General features: G+C 45.9%; 1 protein-coding gene across 6 annotated transcripts in view; it reads left to right on the plus strand.

Annotated features, from left to right (window-relative positions):
• The window catches only part of TMEM272 (transmembrane protein 272), a 73636-nt gene that overhangs the window by 1914 nt on the left and 49045 nt on the right, over positions 1 to 22677 (plus strand). The window contains exons 2-3 of one of the 6 annotated variants that reach the window (XM_072976181.1): positions 9538 to 9693; positions 13996 to 14097. The exons of 3 other annotated variants lie outside the window; for them this stretch is intronic. The gene's annotated coding sequence lies outside the window, so the exon portion shown is untranslated. The remainder of the gene's footprint in view (positions 1 to 9537; positions 9694 to 13995; positions 14098 to 22677) is intronic. 2 more of the 6 variants (XM_072976183.1, XM_072976180.1) reach the window with 2 other exon arrangements.

The raw sequence follows: 22677 nt of genomic DNA on the forward strand, positions 1-22677 counted from the left end.
CATTCCCACAGTGTGGGAGGCTTTCTTTCTCTCCACAGCCTCTCCAGCATTTATCATTTGTGGACTTTTGAATGATGGCCATTCTGACTTGTGTGAGGTGATACCTCATTGTAGTTTTGATTTGCATTTCTCTGATAATTAGCAATATTGAACATCTTTTCATGTGCCTATTGGCCATTTGTATGTCTTCATTGGAGAATTGCTTGTTTAGGTCTTCTGCCCATTTGTGGATTGGGTTATTTCTTATTATTAAGTTGTGTGAGCTGTTTATATATTCTGCAAACTAAGCCCTTGTCAGTCTTGTCTTTTACAAATATCTTCTCCCATTGTATGTTGTCTTTTTGTTTTGCTTATGGTTTCCTTTTCTGTGCAAAAGCTTATAAGCTTAATTGGTACCATTTGTTTATTTTTGCTTTTGTTTCTATTGCCTGGGTAGACTGCCCTAGGAGAACATTGCTGAGATGTATGTGAGATAATGTCTTGCCTGTCTTCTTCTAAGAGGTTTATAGTGTCTTGTCTTATGTTCAAGTCTTTAAGCCATTTTGAGTTGATTTTTGTGCATGGTGTGAGGGAGTGTTCTAACTTCATTGATTTACATGCACCTCTCCAGTTTTCCCTACACCATTTGCTGAAGACACTGTCTTTACTCCATTGTATGTTCTTGTCTCCTTTGTCAAAGATTAATTGACCAAAAGTTTGTGGGCTTATTTCTGGGCTCTCTATTCTGTTCCATTGATCCATAGGTCTGTTTTTGTACCAGTGCCACACTATTTTGATTACTGTAGCTCTGTAGTATTGTCTGAAGTCTGAGAGGGTTATTCCTCCAGCTTCTTTCTTTTTATTCAATATTGCTTTGGCAATTCTGGGTCTTTTGTGATTCCATGTAAGTTTTAGGATTATTTGTTCTAATCCTGTTAAAAATGTCCTGGTTAATTTGATAGAGATCCCATTAATTCTTCCAGTCCAAGAACAAGGGCTATCTTTCCATTTCTTAAAGTCATCTTTAATTTCCTTAGTCAATGTTTTGTAGTTCTCCATGTATGTCTTTCACCTCCTTGGTCAGATTTATTCCTAAGTATTGTATTTTTTTGGATGCAATTTTAAAAGGGATTGTTTCTTTACCTTCCTTTATAGATATTTCATTGTTAGTGTAAAGAAATGCCACTGATTTCTGTATGTTAATCTTGTACCCTGCTACCTTGCCAAATTCTTTTATCAGCTCTAGTAGTTTTTGTAAGGCCTTTAGTAGATGTGCACAGAGGAGAGCAGCATGCTCACGCATGTGTACACAGGGAGACCTGCAAAAGACTGTCGCTGCAGCACTGTTTGTATAGGAAACAGCCAAGATGTCCATCAATAGGGAAGTAAGGAGAAAAGTTGTGCTAGGTGTCACCTACCAAGATGCTCTGCAGCTTTCAAGATGAACGAACTAGGTCTTTGTGTGTCAATATGGGTAACTCTGGAAAGCACAGTGTTGAGTGAAAATGGTTACAGATGGACACATATAGTGAAATTGCTTTATGTAAATTTAAAAACAACATTGTTCCATATATTGTAGACACAGGCTTCAGTAGTCAAAGTATAAATATGGTCTGGAGATACACCCTGAGTTCAGAACAGGGGTTTCCTCTCAGGAGAAAGGGAAGAGAACTGGCAGAGCTGGAGAGGTTTGTTAGGGTGTGAGGTTCTTCAGCTATATTTGTAACATGTTGATTCTAAAACTATGAAGGAAATTTGCTGAAGTGTCAACACTGGTTAAATCTGGGTGTTGGGTACATGACTTTTGCTATATTATTCTCTCTATATATGTATTTTTTAACATGCATGAATTTTTAAAAAATATATGTGCGTCTGGAGTTTGGAGAGAAGCCACGACTGGAGGGTAGAGTCAGGGCATCTGTGCCAAGAGCTCAGGTAAAGCAGCGAGCAGGCCTGCACGCTGAGTCCTGACACAGGAAAAGTGGGCAAAGACCTCGGGAAACACTTATTTTTAAGGGAGGACATGAAGCAAGAGGAGAAACTGAGCCAGGAGGGGTATGTGATGCGGTGGCCCAGGAAAGAAATTAAAAAAAAAAGTTATAATGAAAAATGTCGGCTGCTGAGAGTGTGTACAAATACAGAGAATAGCACAGGAATCCCCACACCCCACCCTGAACCTCTCCTTGAACTAAATAATTGTCAAGACTGTCAGATTTGCTTCTTCCATTTCCTCTTTGCTTTCTTTTTTCCCCCGACTGTTTTGGTTGGCTGAAGTGATTTAAAGCACAGCCCAGACATCACGCCTTTCCATCCCTACTGCGGTGTGCCTTTCTAAACTACCCAGACGTTGAGAAAGAGTTTTAAGGTGGGAAATGTCAGCAGCATTTAATGTTGCAGGTGACTTGAGAGGGAAGAGGACCAAGGGGCTGTTGTGAAAGTTCAAGGTGCCAGGATGGACGCTTCTGAGGGTGCCTGGTGGCAGGAGGAGGTGCCGGCCCTGGCGGCTTTGCTGGGCAACGGGAGGCCTTTGAGATGAGCAGGTGCAAGAAATGCAGCTCACCATTTTGAGAATTGAGATGGGGCAAAGGAGGAGAAAAGGGATGGCATCTGAGGGTGGCAGGGATGAGGAAAGTATTTTCAGGATGGAGAGAGATCAACATTTAGTGTCTCAGATGACAGATAAGAAAAAGGCAGCGTAATTGGTGGAGTCAATTCCTGGATGGGCAGAAGTGAACGGGAGAAAGAGGATAGTGGGGCTACTTTTTCAGGAAATAGGAATGAAGTTACTCAAACATCTAGAAGTGGGAGGAAGGAGGGTTGACATTTTGGGGGGACACTGAGTGTCTGCTTGCGACATGGGAGTTTGGAACTCCCTGTGGGCCAAGAGGCCAGGAGTCAAGCCAGGACTGTCATTATATTGTGATTTACTGAGTACCTGCTGCAAGGCAGACATACTCCTGATCTCATATGATCCTCATCACATTTAGGGAGGTGGGCTCAGAGATGTTAAGTACTTGCCCACCCCCACCCCCATCACTGAGTAAATAGCAGTTGCTCTCACTGCAGGGCTCATCTGCACAGCCCTCAGGGCCGTTGTCCTTCAACCACAGGGCTCCCCGGGTACCGCTCATCTCCCAGAAGACAGCCGGCTGAGCTGGCCCAGGTGTGTGAGGCACCTGGAAGCCCGGACAGGACAGAGGTGGCAGGGGTTCGGGATTTGGGAGCTTAGGAATGTCCTTGTGTCCTTGATCTTGAGGCATTGCTGTATCCGAAGTTCCTGGAGCAAGCAGGCCTCTCTGGGCTCCACCTGCACTGGGGTTAGTTGACCTTGCCCTTGGCCCAAAGCGGCACATCCCCACCAGCTCGTGGCCAGGTGTTTAGAAAGAGGAGGCCTACAGGTGTAGCGGATCCATCACAAAGCCTTTAGAGGAGGAAGGAAAGATGCCCTGCTGAGGTCCACGGTGACGGTCGCCTCTTTCAGGAGCACGTTGAGCCACTTAGTGACTGTAGCTTCATCTTGTGACTTAACTGCTCTGTTAGGGATGGATCCAGCCCAACCAGGATCCGACTCCCGAGTCCAAGTGCTGCTCTCACGGCGCTCCCCAGACTCCAGCACGCACCTGTTCCCCTGGGGCTTTGTTTAGGTGCAGATTCTGATGCAGTAGACGTGGGCTTGGGTCCAGGTGGCACCACTACTATTCTGTGGGCCACAGTCTGGGGAAGCAGGGTCTCTAAGCTAATGCAAGACCCGTCTGACTCTCGGGCAGCATGATTAGGTCACTGTAATTGCCTCTTTACGAACAGGATGTCTCACTTGACTTCCTCACTAACAGTCCCCTTCCCCTCTCTCCAGCCCTGGAGACATGAATGGCAGGAAATTTTTTTAACATGCTTTATTACCCAACTTCCCTTGCATGTTTTGATGGAGGTCCTACATTGGGCCGAGTGGTTTCCGTAGACTGTCACTAACTCTCTTGACCACTCAGTGGCCAGGGGCACATCCCCATCTTGTGGTCAAGGACAGTGCCCTTCAGAGAGGTCATGTGACTTGCTCAAGGTGGCAGGGTCAGTGGTTGAACGCACGTCTCTGGGCCTCCCTTACCTGGTGACAGGTGTGCTACGTGAGCAATCCAGGAGTCAGCCTGTGTCCCTGAGAAACCCCCCCAGCCACCTTCCCTGGCGGGGAGCCTCCCACACCTCTCTTCCCTCCCAGTCCTCTTCACCTTGGGACTGGCCCTGGGTGCTGCGTGCATCCTCCAGAGAAGCCAGATAGCAAGTGAGCACTGGCGTTTCCACTGTCAGAGACGTACCTGGCTGACCCCTCTTACCTGGCTTTCTCCCTCTTGGGGTAGAGTTCCTTAGCCTCGCTGAGTGTCATCTTCCTTGTTCCTTAAATGGGCTTAAAGTGACCCACCTCGCGGATTTTTACTGGATTAAATGAGGCATTGTGTGACGAGTTCCAGCACCCTACTCCTGTTGGCTCATCGCACCTTGGAAGTGGTCCTTGCTGTCCCTGGGCTAAGCTGAACTCGACAGTCAATTCAGTGCTTTTTAAAGCCTGCACCCTGGGCTTCTTTCTTCCTGATGTGTGTTAAGAAGAGACTGTGTTGAAACAAAAGGACATCTGGAAACCTCTCAAACCCTGCAGAGCACCCAGCAGAGGCTCAGGGCTTGACGGCAGCTAACTGTTCCCTGACAGATGTCAGTTTTCCTGTCTGACTCTCTCAGCGTATTTGCAGCTGTGTGGCAGGCTGACAGCCTCTGGCATTCTCCTCCTGTTTCCAATCTCCCAAATGCTCCCCAAATCCCAGCCCCGCTGCTTAATCACCACGGGCCCACCTGAGGACAGCACGCCTCGGTGATTTTATTTATTGTCTTTCGAGCACATGTAGCAAGATTTTTTTCAGAGATTTCAGAGTTTGTCCTGTGGATACATTTTCCAGGAGAAAATGCCAACAAACAGGGGCGGGCTGTGTTTCCTCGCGGTCCCAGTCCTCTGCAGACTTCTGTCCATTACCGCCCTCAAGAAGGACATGCACTGTAATGGCTGCAGACTCAGGGTGGTCCTGCCTCAGGCTCTATAGCCCTGAGGGTCTGACTTCCACATCAGGGTGCAGCCTGGCCTCGATTTGGGTTATTTTAAGCTGCCTCTGCAATGCAGCTGCAAATCCAGAGAAAGAACGCAGACCTGCTCACCAGGGGATAGCTCGCTTAAGCACACGCTGTCACTGGCAGAGAGAGAGCAAGCAGACAATATAATTACAGTCATTCCAAGAGATTCATTCTGCTGAATTGCCCCTTTAGGGGGCAGCCCTCCCATTTCTTTGGTGCCAGTACAATTAGAAAGAAAAAACTCCTTGGTAAATTTCAAAATGCTAAGGTAAAAGCAAACTGCTTTCCTTAGCTTCTTGGTTATCTGTTTAGGATTTTATGTATCTCAGAATTTTTTTGCAATGGACTGAGGCCCCTGGCCCTGCCTTTTCGGGGGAAGAGGGGAGTCCAAGAGCAGAGGGAGGAGATGACTTCAACTGTATCCCGTGGAAACATTAGCTTCAGGACAACAAGAGCACAGACCGAGCCCTGGCAATGCAATTTGTCTGCTTATCTATTTCTTAATTCAGTGTCTGAATCAACAGCCTTTGTGGCCAGAGAGAGGAAGAGGGGAAGTTGTGAAATTTCTTTCCTTGGAAAGCTTTATTAAATGGACACCTGTTACTTCTGAATGTCAGACAGAACCCTGGGCTCAGGAGGGTGAATTCCGTAACTCTGAACATCCTCTTCATAATCATTTCCATCAGTCTGCTTTTCAGATCCCAAAGTATCCTCTCCTTCATTCACTCATGTATCCATTCATCCATTCAGTGAGCATTTATTAAATGTGGACTACATGCCAGGATGGCACCAGGCACTGGGGATACTGCCCCCATCTTCCAGTGGCTCATGAGCTGATGTGGGAGGCAGACACGCGGACGGCATGGTCAGTGCCACTCTGGGGGGATGCCCAGGGTCTGGGGCACCTACTTGATCTGGGAGAGGGTACAGACCAGGCTCCCTGGAAGTGACCTTAATAAATAAGCAGGGCTGCCTAGAAAGGAACTTTGGAGAAAGAACAAAGACGTTTAAAGGGAGATTGTTTATTAAGGTAAACTCTGCTCCATGGAAACCCTCTTTCCAGTCCCCCCTCCCAGAGTCTTTAGTTAGAGATGCATTTCCTGGGAGGGCTTTGTGGGCTGGGAGTTCTGTCCAGGATGCACAGGTTGTGCTGCCTGTTGCCTCAAGAAGGGTGTGGGTGACCCCTGAGGCTGCTGTCCCAACATGAGACAGAGAAGGCTGCTTGCAGGCAAGTCACAGCCAGCAACACAGAGAAAATGCATGAAAACTCAGGTCTTGGAGCCTTACATCCCTCTCATTCATTCAGTCACTTGTAGGTATGAATTGAATATCTGCTACATGCACTGGTCCAGGCTCTGGAAGTACAAACAGTGAATGCAACTCTGGGCCTTCAGGTAATGATGGGGAGAGGATGACAATCAACAGACAAGTAAATCTATGGTCTGTCAGATGGTGATGGAGAAAGACAAAGGAAATGAGGCAGCCAGTGCAGGGTGAAGTGGGGATGGGGGAGCCTACTGGCAGGTGACACTGGGCAAACTCTCAAGGGAGCCAATCATGTGGGTCCCAGAAGTGAGCGGGGCCCAGGCAGAGGGAACCGTGAGTGCAGAAGCCCAGGCAGCAGTGCGCTTGTGTTCAGGGAGAGGCAAGGAGGCTTGGGAGGCAGGCGTGTGGGAAGGAGCCTGGTGGCGAAGGTGGGGTGCGGTGGTGGGTGGGGTGGAACCTCAGTCGCTCTGAGTCTCAGTGAGACAAGGAGCAGTGGCAGTCTGAGCAGAGGCGAGACATGGTGTGACTTTAATATGTTTAATGCAATTAACATGGTTAATAGGAACCCACTATTAAGACTGCAGGCCCAGTCTCAGAGCAGCAAACTGGTACCTAGCAAAGAAAAATCAGGGGCCTCTGGAAACTGATTAGGCAAAAATACTACAGAACTTATAGCATGTGAAGGATGTTTTAGATGGAGCAGGCACTGGGGTGGGGGGGCGGAGTAAGGAAAATGGAGGCATTGGCGACATGTCCAAGATTTCTCCCTGGGCAGCTGGTGATGCCATTTACCAGGATAAACGAGTGTGCTTCTGTGGTTTTTACTGGGTTATTCTTTTTTTTGAGTTTCTGTGGCTATATTAACTTCTAGGAGTACCTGTTCCAAGGCCGTCGACAGCTGAGCGAGATGTGAGATGTGGGTGAGCGAGATGGGTGTACACAGCTCTACCAGGGTACCATCTTCTCCAGCTGAAGTGGTTTCCTTATAGAACCAGGGTTATTTCTGCACTGAAGCCCAGAAATAACCCCGTGTGGAACCTGACTTCTTAATAGGTCAAGTGCCAGGCACAATTTTTTAGTTGGTCTGGATGCAACCACACCCAGGAATCATGCTCCATTAAAGCGTGTAAGTGTGTAACAGAACCAGGTTCTCTTCCTTCACAACCTTCGGAGTACATGTGAGGTTACCTCGTTATCAATATCACAAATCTCAGAAGTCTGAAGTCTTGCTTTTTTTTTTTTTTTTTTGGTAGATAACAGCTTTATTGAGATACAGTTCACTTGCTGTAAAATTCAGCCTTTTAAAGTTTATAATCAATCCAGTGGTTCTTAGTGTATTCACAGAGTTGTGCAACCATAACCACTTTTGAATTTTACAGCATTTTCAGCCCCTCCACCACCACCCCCCAAATCCTGGTATTCATTAGTAGCCATGCCTTATCCTTCTTGTTAAGGATTTTTTTTTCTTTTGGGGAGGAGGTAATTGGGTTTATTTTTATTTATTTACTTTTTAAATGGAAGTGCTGGATATTGAGCCCAGGACATCGAGCATGCTAAGAATGTGCTCTGCCACTGAGCCATATCCTCCCCCTCGAGAGTTTTTTCTTTTTAAAGATTGTTTTTGCTATTCTGGATCCCTCAAATTTCCATATGAATTTGAAGGTCAACTTGCCAAGTACTAGCTGGGGTTTTGAGGGGATGTGCTGAATCAGTAGTTCAGTTTGGAGGAGTGTTAGTGTCTTGACAATACTTCAGTTTTCTGCTTCATGAAGATGAATATCTTTCTATTTATTTAGGCCGTATTTTATTTCTTTCAACAGTATTTTATAGTTTTTATTGTATGAGCCTTGTAATTCTCATGTTAAGTTTATTCTCAAGTACTGGATTCTTTTTGGTGCTATTGCAAATGGAATTGTTTTCTCAGTTTCATTTTCAGATCATTCACTGCTAGTGTACAGAAATACTGTTGATTTTCGTATGTTGATCTCATATGCTGTCACCTTACTATACTCGTTTATTGGTTTGATAATTATTTTAATGGACTTCCTTAGACTCTTCTATATGAGAGATCATGTCATCAGCAAATTATTACTGGGTGAATAAACAAAAGAGCTGTAGCTGCAGAGAACACAGGGTGTAGACAGTTTCTAGAAGGTGGTCTTGAAAAGGCCAACAGAATGGGACGGGGATGGAGGCAGGACGAGAAATCAGGAGAAATGGTAGAATCAAGTGAGTGGCAGATCATAAAATTACAGATAACAGGTTGCCAACAGCGCAGTCATTTTTATTGCTCTTATTGTAAGCTGGGTGCCTCCCCCGGGACACATTTAAAGAATTCAATGGACTCCTTTCAGCATTGCTACCAGTAGCAGGAAAATGACATAAATCTAAGCCATTCTTGATGTGCAGCCAGGAGAGTTTCAGGCAAGGCTGTGAAGCAGGCAAAGCACAGAAGAAGAGAGTGAAGAACCCAGTTGTATTGCCTGCTATGTACCAACATTTTGCATGTGTTGTTTAATTTAACCCTCGCTGGATTCCTACACTACAAACTTGAATCAGGTTATTTTTTTATACACAAATAAAATATATTCATATAGTGGTAGCTCAACCATGAGGCAGTTGCCCATTTCCCCACCCATATGGCAGGATCAGAAGAGCTCATTTGTCAATTTGTTGTTTGAAACATGTAGAGCATTTAGATATAGAAATAATATCCTGCATCAGTGATCCTTAACCAGGGGTGTGTTAGGGGAAAGTTCTCTGTGGGTCTCTGTGTCTTGACATGTTTTCTGAGTTGGGAGCACTGCACTTCTGTTCTAGACTATCCTTTCAAGGAAGATTATAAAGAAAATTGCCTTGGGAAACCTAAATAATGTCTCCTTCCAGGGCAGAGGGCAGATTTGCTTGGTGTCTAGGATAATGAAGATAATGTCTCAGTCTGGTGTCAAAGTGGGGCAGGTTCGCTTGAGGTCCCTTTAAAAGATGTGGGTTCCTTAAACATGGCGTTCCTCTGCTGTGACACAAACCCACTATGTGCCCAGTTTCGCCTGCGCCACTCGGTGTCACCCTGCAGTACTCGAGGAACAAGGGAACCAACTGGAACGTGAAGCTTGTGTTGCTTGCTGTGCAGTGAGTAATCAAGTCCTTTGTCTCTGACCCAGGAGTCTCATGTCTTCTCAGGCCATCGGGTTGGGCGAGGTGGTGGGGAATGTGCACCTGCAACTTCTCAGAGAACAGCCTTCACGAGAGAGCAGTGATGGTGCTGACCGTGGACTTGCCCCCAAGTGCTTTAGCCAAGCTGTACAAGGGCTCGCTCTCCTGGAAGTGCTGCTGCTGGTAAAGTCCTCTCAAATTTAAAACAGTCCATGAAATGATAAAAAAAAGTTTCAATATTTACAGCAAAAATCTTCTATTTATGTCACATACATTTCTCTCTCTCTCTCTCTCTCTCTCTCTCTCTCTCTCTCTCACACACACACACACACACACACACACACACACACACACACGTAGAGCTGTATGGCTTGTGATAGGCTTTGAACACCTTTATCCTTCCCAGACTGTCCCCGATGGCTCTGCTGGAAGGAGCTGGAGAATGAAGGAAGTCTGACGCTTTCTCGTGTGCTGGGTTAGATTTCCCACAGGCTGGCTCATCCTGGGATGTGGAATGTTGGAATTTCTTATGCTGGTTGTAGTGCCGCCCCAGTGTTGGCTGAATATTCACAGACCTTTAATATACTTTGTTTTCCCTGATGAAAAGAGCTGCTTTAAAGCAGGCACCATTCACAGGAAAGGGATGTAACATGCAAAAAGAGACTGGTAGCAAGAGCCTCGGAGTCTCAGGGCTCCTGTGTTCTAATTTGAAAAGTAGACAGTCAGGAAAGCGGGTCCCCGGGCAGGGAGTTTAGGAGAAGGAATTACTACAGTAGGCTGGCGACGAGGGAGTTAGCAGAGCTGAAGCCAGGGGAGGGGGAGGGAACCCGGAGATGAACGACTTCAGGAAGCTGCTTCCACTCCTAGGGCTGGAGGAACGAAGGGAGGAGATTGAGCCCTCAGAGCCTAGGAACTGGAGGCTGGAACTATGGACTAGGGGCTGCCTGAGGGCCCCATGGTTTTGGCTGCCAGGCAGGAGCGGCCACCGTGGGGGAAAGGCCATGGGGGTGGCGGGGGGCAGAAGCAGAGCAAGGGCTGCGTAGCAGACCTGGGTCCAAGGAGGAAAAGCGGTCACTGCCAGAGATGTAGCCACTGCCCCAGATGAGGCTGGGGAGGTGGGTAGGTGCGATGGGCCGGTGTACACCAAATCTCCCCTTCATTCACCCGCGCCTTCCATTGGCTGAACCCAACCGACACAAGTGGGCACAGGAAGTTGGGGACTGTAGGTTGTAGGGGCCAGTCCCCTGCAATCTGAGGGGAACAGCGGGAGAAGGATGGGTCTGAAAGCAAGTAGGCAGGTGAGCTGCCCACCTGGGCCAGCTATTTCCTGCCACACAAGTCTGTGGTACTTTGAGGGCCCAGCAGACACCCCTGGCCGAGATGACATGACGGTGGTGATGATGAATGCAGTGTCCTGGGGAGTGGATGCTCCTGCTTCCAGGCTTCAGGGGACACAGATGGTTCATAGGAATAAAAGATCCCAATCTCCCAAGAGTCCAAGATGAATCCTCCTCTTCCTCAGTTTCCCCACAGCCACTCGCTGCTGCAGGGGCTCAGATGAGGCAGGGGAAGGCCAGTCTCTCAGTTTCCCTCCCTGACCCCAATTTCCTTCACTCCTTCCAACTCTGGGCATGAAAATAAGACATTATTGGTCTTAAAAAAAGAAAGACCATAGTACCGCTGGGAGAAAACTAAATCCCTAACATGACTAATCCACCTGATCTTCAGAGTTTCGTTAACCCAAGTTTACAAACATTTTACAAGTATCACTGACCTTACAAAACTTTTATTTGACTTTCATTTCCATTCCGTTGATTGTCCCTCTTCAACAGAGATGATCAAGTCCACCCTTTCCCCCTCCAAATAGTCTTTCCCAAAATGTTAATTGAGCATCTACTAAGGACTTGAAGCTGTGGGTTTAAAAATGAATGAGGTGCAGCCCAGCCTCTTTCTGTTTCCCTGTGAAGTTGGTCCCCCTCCGCAAGCCACCCCTGCAGAAGCCTCTCTGCCGATGGCATCTCCCTGAGGAAAATAATACACAAAACAAAGCACAGAAGCCTCAGTGCTCCCCCACCCCCTTCCCACCTCTCCCAACCTGGGGACCCTTGGGCACATTCTTGGAATCCCTGGGCTATTGCAAACTCCAGGGCAATCTGCAAAATAACAGAAACTCCTTAGCAAATCTGTTAGCAGACAGAAAGAACATAGATTAGACTTGCCACAAAAATTGCTAAATTTTACGATCTGTGTGCCCTTTGCTGAGGCAAGCACTCCCTATGCACGAGACAAGGCTTGTGAGAAAGAAATGAAATAATCAGTTTGGAAGTGGTTTGCCAACTGTAAACTCTAAACAGATAGCAAGGTTTTTCCGTTGGTAATTTTCCTTCCTTGACAGAAGTTTCCGAGAAGATTGAAGTGAAAGAGAATGAAAGAACCTTTGCTTTAAGCTGCTGAATGGTCACTGGGTAATAAATGCCAGCATGTTCCATGTCAGCCCCAAACATGGGCCATTACTTATAACTCATGTCTGAACAGTAACCCAGTCACTTCCCTTGTTACCACCCTCCTGAGAGAGACATGGCCTCAGTGACGCCTTCCCTGGGCCCTCACCTCCACCCCAGGGGACATGACATGCACGGAAGGGAATCTGTGGGAGACCCCTCCATCTGCACCCCTCCTTTTCTGTTGCTACCCTCTCCCCGGCAGCTTGCCAGATGCGGGCTTCACCTGGGGGCTTCGCAGACTCAAGTTCACGCTGTTTTGAGTCTCCTTCTCTGGAGCTGTGGGGAAGAATGCCTCCCAAATCTAGTCTCTAACATCATGATGTAAAATCTGGATTCTAAATTCTCAAGGCTCTGGCTAGTAAGAATTGTAGGAGAGGAAAAATAATTTTCCCTTTAACCTTCTGAGTTCTGGGCTGAGACCCCCTGTAATACAAGATGGATTTATAAGAGAAAAATGAACAAGTTGATTAATATCATTAAAAGATTAAACTGAGGCATATTAATAATGTTAAGAGTTTATTTGGAAAAAATCAATTTGATTAGGCAGTGCTAAACAGGGAGTGAATGGGAATGTTACACCCACAGGAACTTGGGAAAGACTTTTATAGAGAAGAGGCCCCACCTTATGCCCTCCTTTAACTTTAATTAACTCTTTAAAGGCCTGTCTTCAAATGCAGTCACATTGGGAGTTAGGACTTCAACATATGATTTGAAGAGGGGGCACAATTTAGCCTGAAACAGGGGGGATATGAGGAAAAGTGTGAAGAGTATCGTTTTTTAGCAAAGCAATTTGGTAATGTCTATTAAATATGTGTGTGTGTATTCATATATATACGTGTGTGTGTATATATATATATATATATATATATATATATATATATATATAGTCATATATATATACTCTTCTACTCAGCACTTTATCTTTAAGAAATTATCCCATAGCTAGAAAACCACCGGTAAGAAAGGGCGTATGTCCAAGAATGCTACCGCAGTGCCATCATAGAGGCAAACAGCCACACCTGGACACAACGTGAAATGTCCAGGGATGGGAGGTGACTGATTAAAAAATTAGAGTGAGACACACATCACTAGAGGCCATGCCGCCACAAAAAAAGAATGAATTTGATCTGAGTTTTCATTCTTAGGAAGTTAATTTTTGCTTTAGCAACGTATAAAACCAGAGCGTAAGGCAATTTAAGGAAAATCTTCTGGGATGCTAATGCTGCAACGTGTTATTTAAGATCAGACAACAAATTCTCCTTGTATTTGGGGATGACATATCCCTCTTTACTTTCAGTGGAGACTAAGAGGCACCAGCAATATAAAGACCCAGCTGTCAGATTCCAAAATGTTGCTAAGCATACACAGGACAATGTGTGTATTCGTTACTGTATACAGCCAAGGGTGATTAAATTACATCGTCACAGAATCTCAGGCACAGTGCTCAGCACGTATTTGACATTTAGTGAGGCTTTGATGAGTAAGTGAGTGGCTGCTTACCCCAGTGAGATCATAGACTCACACGATTCAGTCCTAGAACAGTGTCACATTGAAAGACAGTTCAGTGGCATAAAGTGATGTAAATTTTTCTTTATTTTTCTTTACATTATTTAGATGAAAAATAGATTCAGTGACAACTCATGCTTACACCCGACAATTGCTGCTAACACTTCACATCCTCTTTTCTTTTTCTCCCAAATCTTTTGTACCCTGACTCTTAGGAGGTTCTCATTCCTTAGCACCCCTCTTGCTCTGATCCAGCCTGGCAAGTTTTTACACCCTCTCCAAAAGGCCTGTCTTCATCTCTCTTTCTCTCAATCTTTCTCCATTTGATAAGATAGATTCCAAATTCTCCCATTCCTCCTCCAACCTTTCTAGTCCTTCCTTCCTTTCTCATTCTCTGACTTCTTTTTAAAAAGACATTATTGGGAAAAATTGGGATAAATTATCAAGGAGCATCATGTTCTCTATACCCTTTCAGGCCCTTGATATTCAGTTATCTCTTGTGAGTGACAACCCATTCTGTTCCTGAAGGGCCAGAGAAGGGATTTTGCATCCTCTCCAGGAGGGAACAACCATCCAGGTAGGAGCGCAAGCACTGTGGGACCTAAATCTGCTCCCACAACTTTCCCCGCTGCCGTGAGTGGGCACTTGAGCACAACCCAGATACTCGACTGTTATTCGGTCACCTTCAGCCTCCTTCTCCTCAGGCAGAGCAATCTCAGTTTGTCTCACCTTTCAGCATAAGCCTTCATCATTGTAGTCCCTGCTTCCCAACTTCCTCCAGGACCTTGGCTGGAATTTGGATCCCATTAACCAGAAGGACCTGTGGTTTTCTCGTGGCAGCTGTGGGCTGTGGAGCCTGTCGCCTAAGTTTAAAAAATGTGACCCCAGTGAACAAAAAATACAGTTTTGAAGCATTTCCACATATAGATCTCTTCTTGTATCACGGCAGTCCGCCCTCCGTATCTGTGGATGTGGAACCCGAGTGTAAGGGACTTGCACATGCGTAGATTTTGTTATCTGGAACCAACCTCCCCACACCCCCACACTGAAGGAGGACTGTATTTGTCTTTTTTTTTTTTTCCCACCAGAGTGGGATTGCTATGCAGGGGTAGAGTGGGGACTGACTTTTCCCCCTGTTTATTCTTTGTTGTTTAACTGTGGACAACAAAAAGTGTTACCTTAACAAAATTATTCCCTCATGTGTACCATCCTCACTTAATGTGTTAGACATCCTAGTCAGGTTCCAAAGAACAACCAATTATTATCGCCAACTATTTTAATATTACAGGCCCATCCCTCCTGGTAAAAACATCCAGGGAGGAGGGTAATAATTACAGTGGTCTTTTCAAGGGTTTCAATTGATTTTCAGTTCTTTGTTCACAGCTCAGCTTAGAATTCTTACTTCTTTGGGGTAGAAGGAGTTGAATTTTAAAGTCAGCAATCTAGGAGCTTCAAAATTACTGCCGCCGCCTACCACCTCCCAGAAATAATTACCATGAAGACTACAGACTATTATTTATTACCTGTGCCTGTTCTATTACTAATGTTCTGAAATCAAATTGGAGCTTGAAAACAGCTCTGTTGATCACCCATCCCTCACTGCACGTTCCATCAGGCCAAGAGGGTGTTTGGAGTATCAGACCCTTTTTGCTGTCAGTGAGGCTGTCAGCCTGAGGCATCCTTAATGACTTGATGCCCTGTTTTATCCCTTCCTTCCTTTTATTCTTTAGGAAGCCCTTTCTGACCCCCTTGTTGGGCTTAAATGACCTTTCTCCATACTCCAAAGCATCCTTGGCAAAGCTCTCTCTGATCATGTATGACAATCTGTTGAAATTAAGTCTCACTCTCCGAAGTGCCTGGCACGAAACAGGTGATCTGAAATTCCTGATGGAACTAGAAGGGTTGTGTATGTGTATGCAGTGGTGGGGGGTGGTGGGAAGATGAAGGACACATTTTTCACTTGCCTCTCTCCTGCCATCTCTCCTCCTAACTTCACCCCGGTTCCAAGTCTTCCTCTGAATTTTAGAAATTTTAGATCGTTACATTCTCTGTTCGTGGGGTTCAGATGACCCAAGGATCACCTTAGAGTCGTCACAGCAGTGTTCCCCATCCCTCGTTTGGTGGATTGCTTCTGCAAACAGTGGCCATAGACAGCTTGTCCAGTCCATCATGAAGACAGAAAAACCTTTGGTCACTCAAGAAAGGCGATTCTTGTTCCTTAGGACTTTTTCAGGTTCAGGAATTTCAGGTTCAGGAAAGAGAAACCACTATGTAAGTAGCAAGAGGAAAGTCTTAAGAGAACACCAGAGAATCTCATAGAATGGCCTAATCATGGAAGGTCAGGAACCAGAAAGCAGTGTTCTCTGCGGAGCCCAGGAGTCTCTGTCCCTGGCTCTCACCCTGCTTCTCTCCGTAAGCTGCAGGCTGGTTTTCTCTGCTTCCCAGAGAACGGGAGATGCCCCTTGCCGAAAACCCTGGAGTTACTCTTCCATCTAACTAAGGCTGTGGTCCTCACCGTCTCCTCCCCTGGGAGGCCCAGTTCTGCCAATAGCTCCCTGTCCTGTGATTCCTACTGACCAAAGCAGTCACAAAACTCAGGAATCTTTCTAACAAGTTTGAAATGAAAACAATAACAACGATTTTTGTCTGTTGGCGTTTGTGATCTGTGAGGTCCAGGACCGGGACCTCTCTTATTCAGCTAAGGGAGGTTCGCTCTGAGCCTTCAATTCCCAGAATTTCTGAATAAATTCAGATCAACACATTATTAGAAACAAAACCAAACCATGAAGCCCAACGTTAACCAGTTTTATATCTGCCCTTTTGGAAATTCCGACTAACACACTAAAACATTAATAGAAGTAACAGACACAAATATCATTATTGCATATAAATTTATAACTAAGGAGGCTTCACACAGAAAAAGGAAGAGTTATGTAATACATTGTGAGGAAGTTCCTACTTAGCAATTCAGAAACATATCTCTGGTCCTTACCTCTTTCCCTGTACCATAGTTTAATTAATAGTTTGATTCCATAGAACACTTAAGATTTGACAAATACTTCTGTTTTCTTCTGGTTTTTCTCCCTCCAACAGCTCTTTTTTAACTGGGATATAATAAACAAAGGATGTGTAGGTGGGCATCAGATAGGGGCGTGATCACCCCAGGTCAGTAGCCCCTGCAAGGAGATTCTTTCCTCCCAATTCTCCTCCCAGCCAGTACCACCCACCCCCCCCAACCCCCGCACAGGCCAGCCTCCCATCATCCAGAACCAGGTCTAGCCCCCTGGAACAGTGGGTCAAGAAATGCTCCCCCTGGGCCATGTCAGAATTTGGTTGACACTCTGCTGAGATTGAAGAGGAGCAGGTGGGTGGAGAGTCAAGGGAACTGTCATCAGAATATCTTCTTGGTGATGTGTCATGGGGAGGGGCTGCCATCGAAACCAGGTCATTCATTGATGAGAGTTCCTGAGATGTAAGAAGTTTGTTGAGCTTAGCTTAACTTTTTATGTGGCTGAAGAATGCTCATCTGGTCCATTGGAAGAGCTCTCTGCCTTAGCTGCTTTAAGGGAAAGTCACCTGGGATGGCCTACTGAATGGGGGCATTTAATTTAGTTGGTAGAAACTTGGGTTCTGGAGCAGAGACAAGCTGGGTCCAGATTCCCATTTCACCTACTGCTGGTTGTGTCCCCCGGGGCTCCCTATGCCTCCGTTTCCTCATTTGTAATTGAAGCTTGTACTGGTGCCACCTCACCGGTTTGTTGGGACGATTAACTGAACCATAATGAGCGCAGTGGGCAGCACTTACGACAGTGCTTACAGCAGAGTGAGCTCTCACCCACGTGAGTAATCGTTTTCTCTTCTCAAGGCTTGGCTGGGTCTTTCTTCTGCATCGATTAGGAAAATGTAGATCTAGAGCTAGTTAAACTGGCATCTCATTTTGTTGCTAAGCAACCAGCTCTGAGTTCTGCAAAAAGTGAAGCTGGGTGTGCAGTGACCACCCCTCCAGGAACTGAGCCCCAGTCAGGTTGTTGCTAAGCATTGTTTTATGTTACTTAAAACTCATTTCAAATGTGGGGGAGGAGGAGGCAGCACAGACAGCACCGTCATCAAGTATGAGCAAAACCAGACTTTCCAACTGGAGGGGCTCACAATAGGCAAAAAGAAAATTAAAAAAAAAAAAAAAGAAAACAAGTGGTGATGTGCTCTTGCACCCACCTGCAGGAGTGAGAGAAGTCACCCGTGTGATTTAGCTTTCTCTGGAGTTAGAGATTGTTGTACATCTTCAGAGAGTCCCTGCTGTAGAACAAGGGGGTATCTCTCCTTCACCCCCTTGAGGCCTGGGGTTGGATGGCCTGGGTGCAGACCTGTGGTTCCACGTTGAGAAGGGGCAGGGCTGGAAGCACTTATGCTGGCCCACATTCCTCCCCTCAGGGAGGTCAGGGGTCAGTGTCACTGACTTCAGGGGACGTGCTCTCCCCTTACTCATTCATTCATTCATTCATCTATATCATTAAACATGTTTGAATACTGAGTGCCCAAGATTTGCTAGGCACTGAGAATAAAGCCTAAGCAAGACAGTTTCTCTCCACCTTGTCCTGGTACTTAGTTACCAAACAAAACAAAATAAACACACTCTAGTTTATGAGATAAAGTATTTATTGAAAGATAGTAGGTGGCTCACAGAGTTTCCCCAACAGCCAGAGAATTGGGGCTAGGGGCTACACAGCTAGGAACGTTGCCCAGAACACAGTTCCACATTGCCCCGGAGGAGCCCCTATGGCCCCTGCGGCTGGGCTTGGGCTCTGCGGCCACCGTCCCAGGCAGGAGTCTCTCTGCTGGGGCCTCAGCCCTGCTGCCTCTAAGAACTCGTTTCCTGTTACCATCACACGACGACTTCCACCTGGCATCCTTTTCGTCACTGAAGTCTGGCGTGGATGCATGTGATTGGCGGGGCCTGGGTAACATGTCTGAGCCTGGCTGCAAGGGAGGCTGGGAAATAAACTTCTGGCCTTCCCTTAGAAGGTGAGACATTCCCCAAACATAAGAAGGGTCTTCCAAAGGTGCTGGGATCCTGGGATCCAGGAACGCCACAAAGCTTTTGGACTTGCATTGTCTCTGCCTTCTTAACCTTGACAGCGTGCTGGAGGATTCGGGCAAATAAGCTAGAGGACAGTCCAGTGTGAACCGTGAGTGCTGTGTCCAGGAAGTACAGATGGGAGGGGACCCACAGAAGGATCCCTGCCCAGATGGTGGGGTCAGGGGAGGAGACCCAGGGCAAGTGATAGGAGGCTGGTACTTGAAGGGAGAGCGTGAGCTCATCAATCAAGGTGAAGGCTGAGGGGAGGAGGGCACTCCTGATTACAGGAGGGACAAGTGCAAAAACTCGAAGTCACCAAGGGGCTCAAGTGCAGGGAAGGAGAAGACTTCTGAGTGGCTGGAGAAGGGGTGGGGCTGATGTAGGCTAAAGCGTGAGAAACATTGCTCTCAGTAACACGCTGGTATCGCTATTTTTTGCATTTACAGTATTAGCCATTCTATACTGACTTCTCACAATGGTAAACAAAGAGATTTCCCATCCTCCCTTCTTATTCCAAGGTTGTGTATCATAATTTTGCTTGGATCACAATCAGTATTTATATTTACATAACTGTGTAAATGTATTCATAGTCGAGCATGTAATACACTATGCTAGTTTTCCTTCTCTGCACAAGACTTTGTTTTACACTAGTGTGTAACTATTGCTTTCTTCCCACTTGCTTAGTTTTCTCCCTGCTTACCACTTATTCACCCTCAGGCTCTTCCCCAGCTGTGTTAATACCCTCCCAATCCGTTCTGTTACTTTAAGCATTCCACCACTTACCGCTCTTTTTTAACCCTTTCAGGCCTGTTCCAGTCTGTCCTGGGATCCTGTCTGGGTTTGGGCCGCAGCTGTCACCTTGGGGTCTTCCCCCCTCCTAACCCTTGTGTCCTGATTTCCATATCCGCCCCCTTATTTTGGTGGAGCTTCTTGGGAAGAATGTATTAGTGGTAAATTGAGATCCTGGGTGCCTGAAAATGCCTTTATTTTACTCTCACTCTTGATTGATAGTTTGGCTGTGTGTAGGACCTGTAGTTGGAAATCATTTCTCTCCCACTATTCCATTGTCCTCCATGTGCCATTGTGTGGTGGCGGCAGGACATCTGCAGATACTCCTATTTCTAGTCTTCCTCTCCCTCTCAGCTTTGAGGACCTTCTCTTTGCCCCCAGGGTTCTGAATTCCACAGTAATATCTCCTGGTTGGATCTATTTTCACCCACTGTTTGGGGCACTTTGGGACTTTTCAATCTGTAAACTTATGTTCTGGAATGTAGCCTTGAATTGTTTCTTTGATGTTTTCTTCTCCTGCATTCCTTTTCTTTACTTTTCTTTTCTGGGTCTCATTATTTGGAAGATGGAAGTCCTAGGCCCTAGTCTTACTTCTGTCTTTTTTTAACTTCCACTAACTGATTTTCTTATCTTTTTGCTCATCTTTCTCAGAGAATTTATCAATTTTATCTTCCAGTCCATTTCTTTTTAAATTTTTTAAAATTTATATTTTTTTATTGAAGTATAGTCAGTTTACAGTATTGTGTCAATTTCTGGTGTACAGCATAATGTTTCAGTCATACATATACATACGTATGTTTGTTTTCATTTTTTTTCATTATAGATTACTACAAGATCTTGAATATAGTTCCCTGTGCTATGCAGTATAAACTTTTCTTTACCTATTTTATATATAGTAGTTAGTATCTGAAAATCTCATTCCCTTCCCATGCCCTTTATCCCCTAGTAACCATGTTTGTTTTTTGTGTCTGTGAATCTGCTTCTGTTTTGTAAATAAGTTAATTTGTGTCTTATTTTTGATTCCACAGATAAGTGATATTATATGGTATTTTTCTTTCTCTTTCTGGCTTACTTCACTTAGAATGACAATCTCCATGTCCATCTACATTGCTTCAAATGGCATTATTTTACTCTTTTTTATGGCTGAATAGCATTCCATTGTATAAACATACCACAACTTCTTTATCCAGTCATCTTTTGATAGACATTTAGTTTGTTTCCATGTCTTGTCTATTGTAAATAGTGCTGCTGTGAATATTGGGGTGCAGGTGTCATTCGGAATTAGAGTTCCCTCCATATATATATGCCCAGGAGTAAAATTGCTGAATTATAGGGTAAGTCTATTTTTAGTTTTTTGAAGAATCTCCATACTGTTTTCCATAATGTCTGCACCAAACTATATTCCCACCAGCAGTGGAGGAGGGTTCCCTTTTCTCCACAACCTCTCCAGCATTTATCGTTTGTGGACTTTTGAATAATGACCATTCTGGCTGGTATGAGGTGATACTTCATTGTAGTTTTGATTTGCATTTCTCTGATAATTAACACCTGAAGTCATGAAACACCCAGGAAGTCTCTCAGGAGTTCCATGATGCTCCTTCTCCTGGGTGCTGTCTGAAGGAGGAAACCAGCTTTGGCTACTGTTGAGGTTGCAGAGAAATCCATCTCCATTTATGCTAAAGGTACAGAAGTAATAACAACCCAGAAGTTGGAAGATACTTTCACGGACAACTGTCTGCCTCTTTCCTTCATCTGAACCAACGTGAGGGTCCAGTTATTAGTTGTACACAGCTTACTTATCCTTAGGTTAATTTCCTTTTGCCTAAAATTTGGTTTTATTCCTTATCTCTACAGATTGTGCTCTGTGTTTAACATAAGCGAGAGGAATGGGGGGCATGGTTGGACCACACTTGGAGGGGAGCCCTGTGTATCTTCCTCCTTCCCAGCATTTGTTGAATTTTACAAATAATGACATTATGATTATTTGATTATCTGTTTCTCCCACTAGACTCAAGCTTCGTGTAGGTGGGAACCAACATGTTCCCAGACATAGCATCTTGCCAGCAAGGCACAGTGGTGGTTGAATGAGTAAAGGGAGGGTGAATTAACTGATGAGTGAAAGATTTATGTAACAAAGGGATGCTGGCTGCACAACTTCTTGTTGGATTGGTGAACAAGGAGAAAGCTGACCTTACCCAAGGCTTGGAGAACTTGCCCTACACAGCAGGTGAAGGGAACCTGCCATCTTGCGTGTCCCAGACTACACTCCTCATCTCCCCTCACCCAGAAAGCCCCCCTCCTCCTCTTCCTCCTTGGCCTCTTCCCAGTAATGGGCACAACCACCCCCTCAGTCTCTCAGTCAGAACTTATGCATCATCCTTGACACCAGTCTTGCCTGCGCCACCAAACCCAACCCATCCCCCAGCCAGTGGACTCTGCTCTGCCTCCCAGTAGCTCTGCAAGCTGCCTGCTCCTGCACACCCCACTGCCATCAGGGGCAGGGCACCAGCACCTCTTACCTGGGTTACTGACACCACCTGCCCAGTGATCTCACATTCCTCTTCTCCGGCCTCCTCCACTCACTCCTCCGTGGAAGTGTCTCGCCAACTTTAAAGTGCATACAGTTCACCCAAGGACCTTGTTAAAAGGCAGAGCCTGATTCAGTAGGTCAGGATCTGAGCTTCTGCATTTCCAACAAGCTCCCAGGTGAGGCCAACGCTGCTGGTCCATGGACTACACTTTGAGTAGTCAGATGTCATTACTAAAATGTAAATCTTGATACGTCATTCCTTCCTTAAAAGTCTTCAGTAGCTCCCTATTGCCCCTGAGACTTTATGCCATCAGTTTCCTGCCTTGTCCAGTTCATTGGTCTGCATTCCCCATTGTGCTCACTGAAGTGTTCTCAGTTCCTCAGATTGCTCTGCTCTTCTGTGCGCCTACCCTGTTCCCTCTGTCTGAACGCCTTCCTACCTCTCAGCCCCCCTCCCTTAGATAATTCCCACTGGACTGTTGGGCTTCACTCAGCATTACCACCTCCAGACTGACTTCCCAGATCCCAGCCACTCACCCCGCACTGCCAGAGTCGGTTAAAAGACACCAAAGGAGCTTTCCCTGGAGCTGTCTCCTGCAGCCCTCACCACCTTGGGATGCACTGGTCTGTTTACGACCGAGACCTAGGAGGACAGCTTGGGGGCCGTGGAAGTCTATAGCTGCTTGCTGCATGAAGGGTGGATCACAGAGGGCCCCACCCCCTCTTCCAGTCCTTCAGATGACAGCTGTCTCTCCCAGTGG

Source organism: Vicugna pacos, chromosome 14, assembly GCF_048564905.1.
Source record: "Vicugna pacos chromosome 14, VicPac4, whole genome shotgun sequence".
NCBI lineage: Eukaryota > Metazoa > Chordata > Mammalia > Artiodactyla > Camelidae > Vicugna > Vicugna pacos.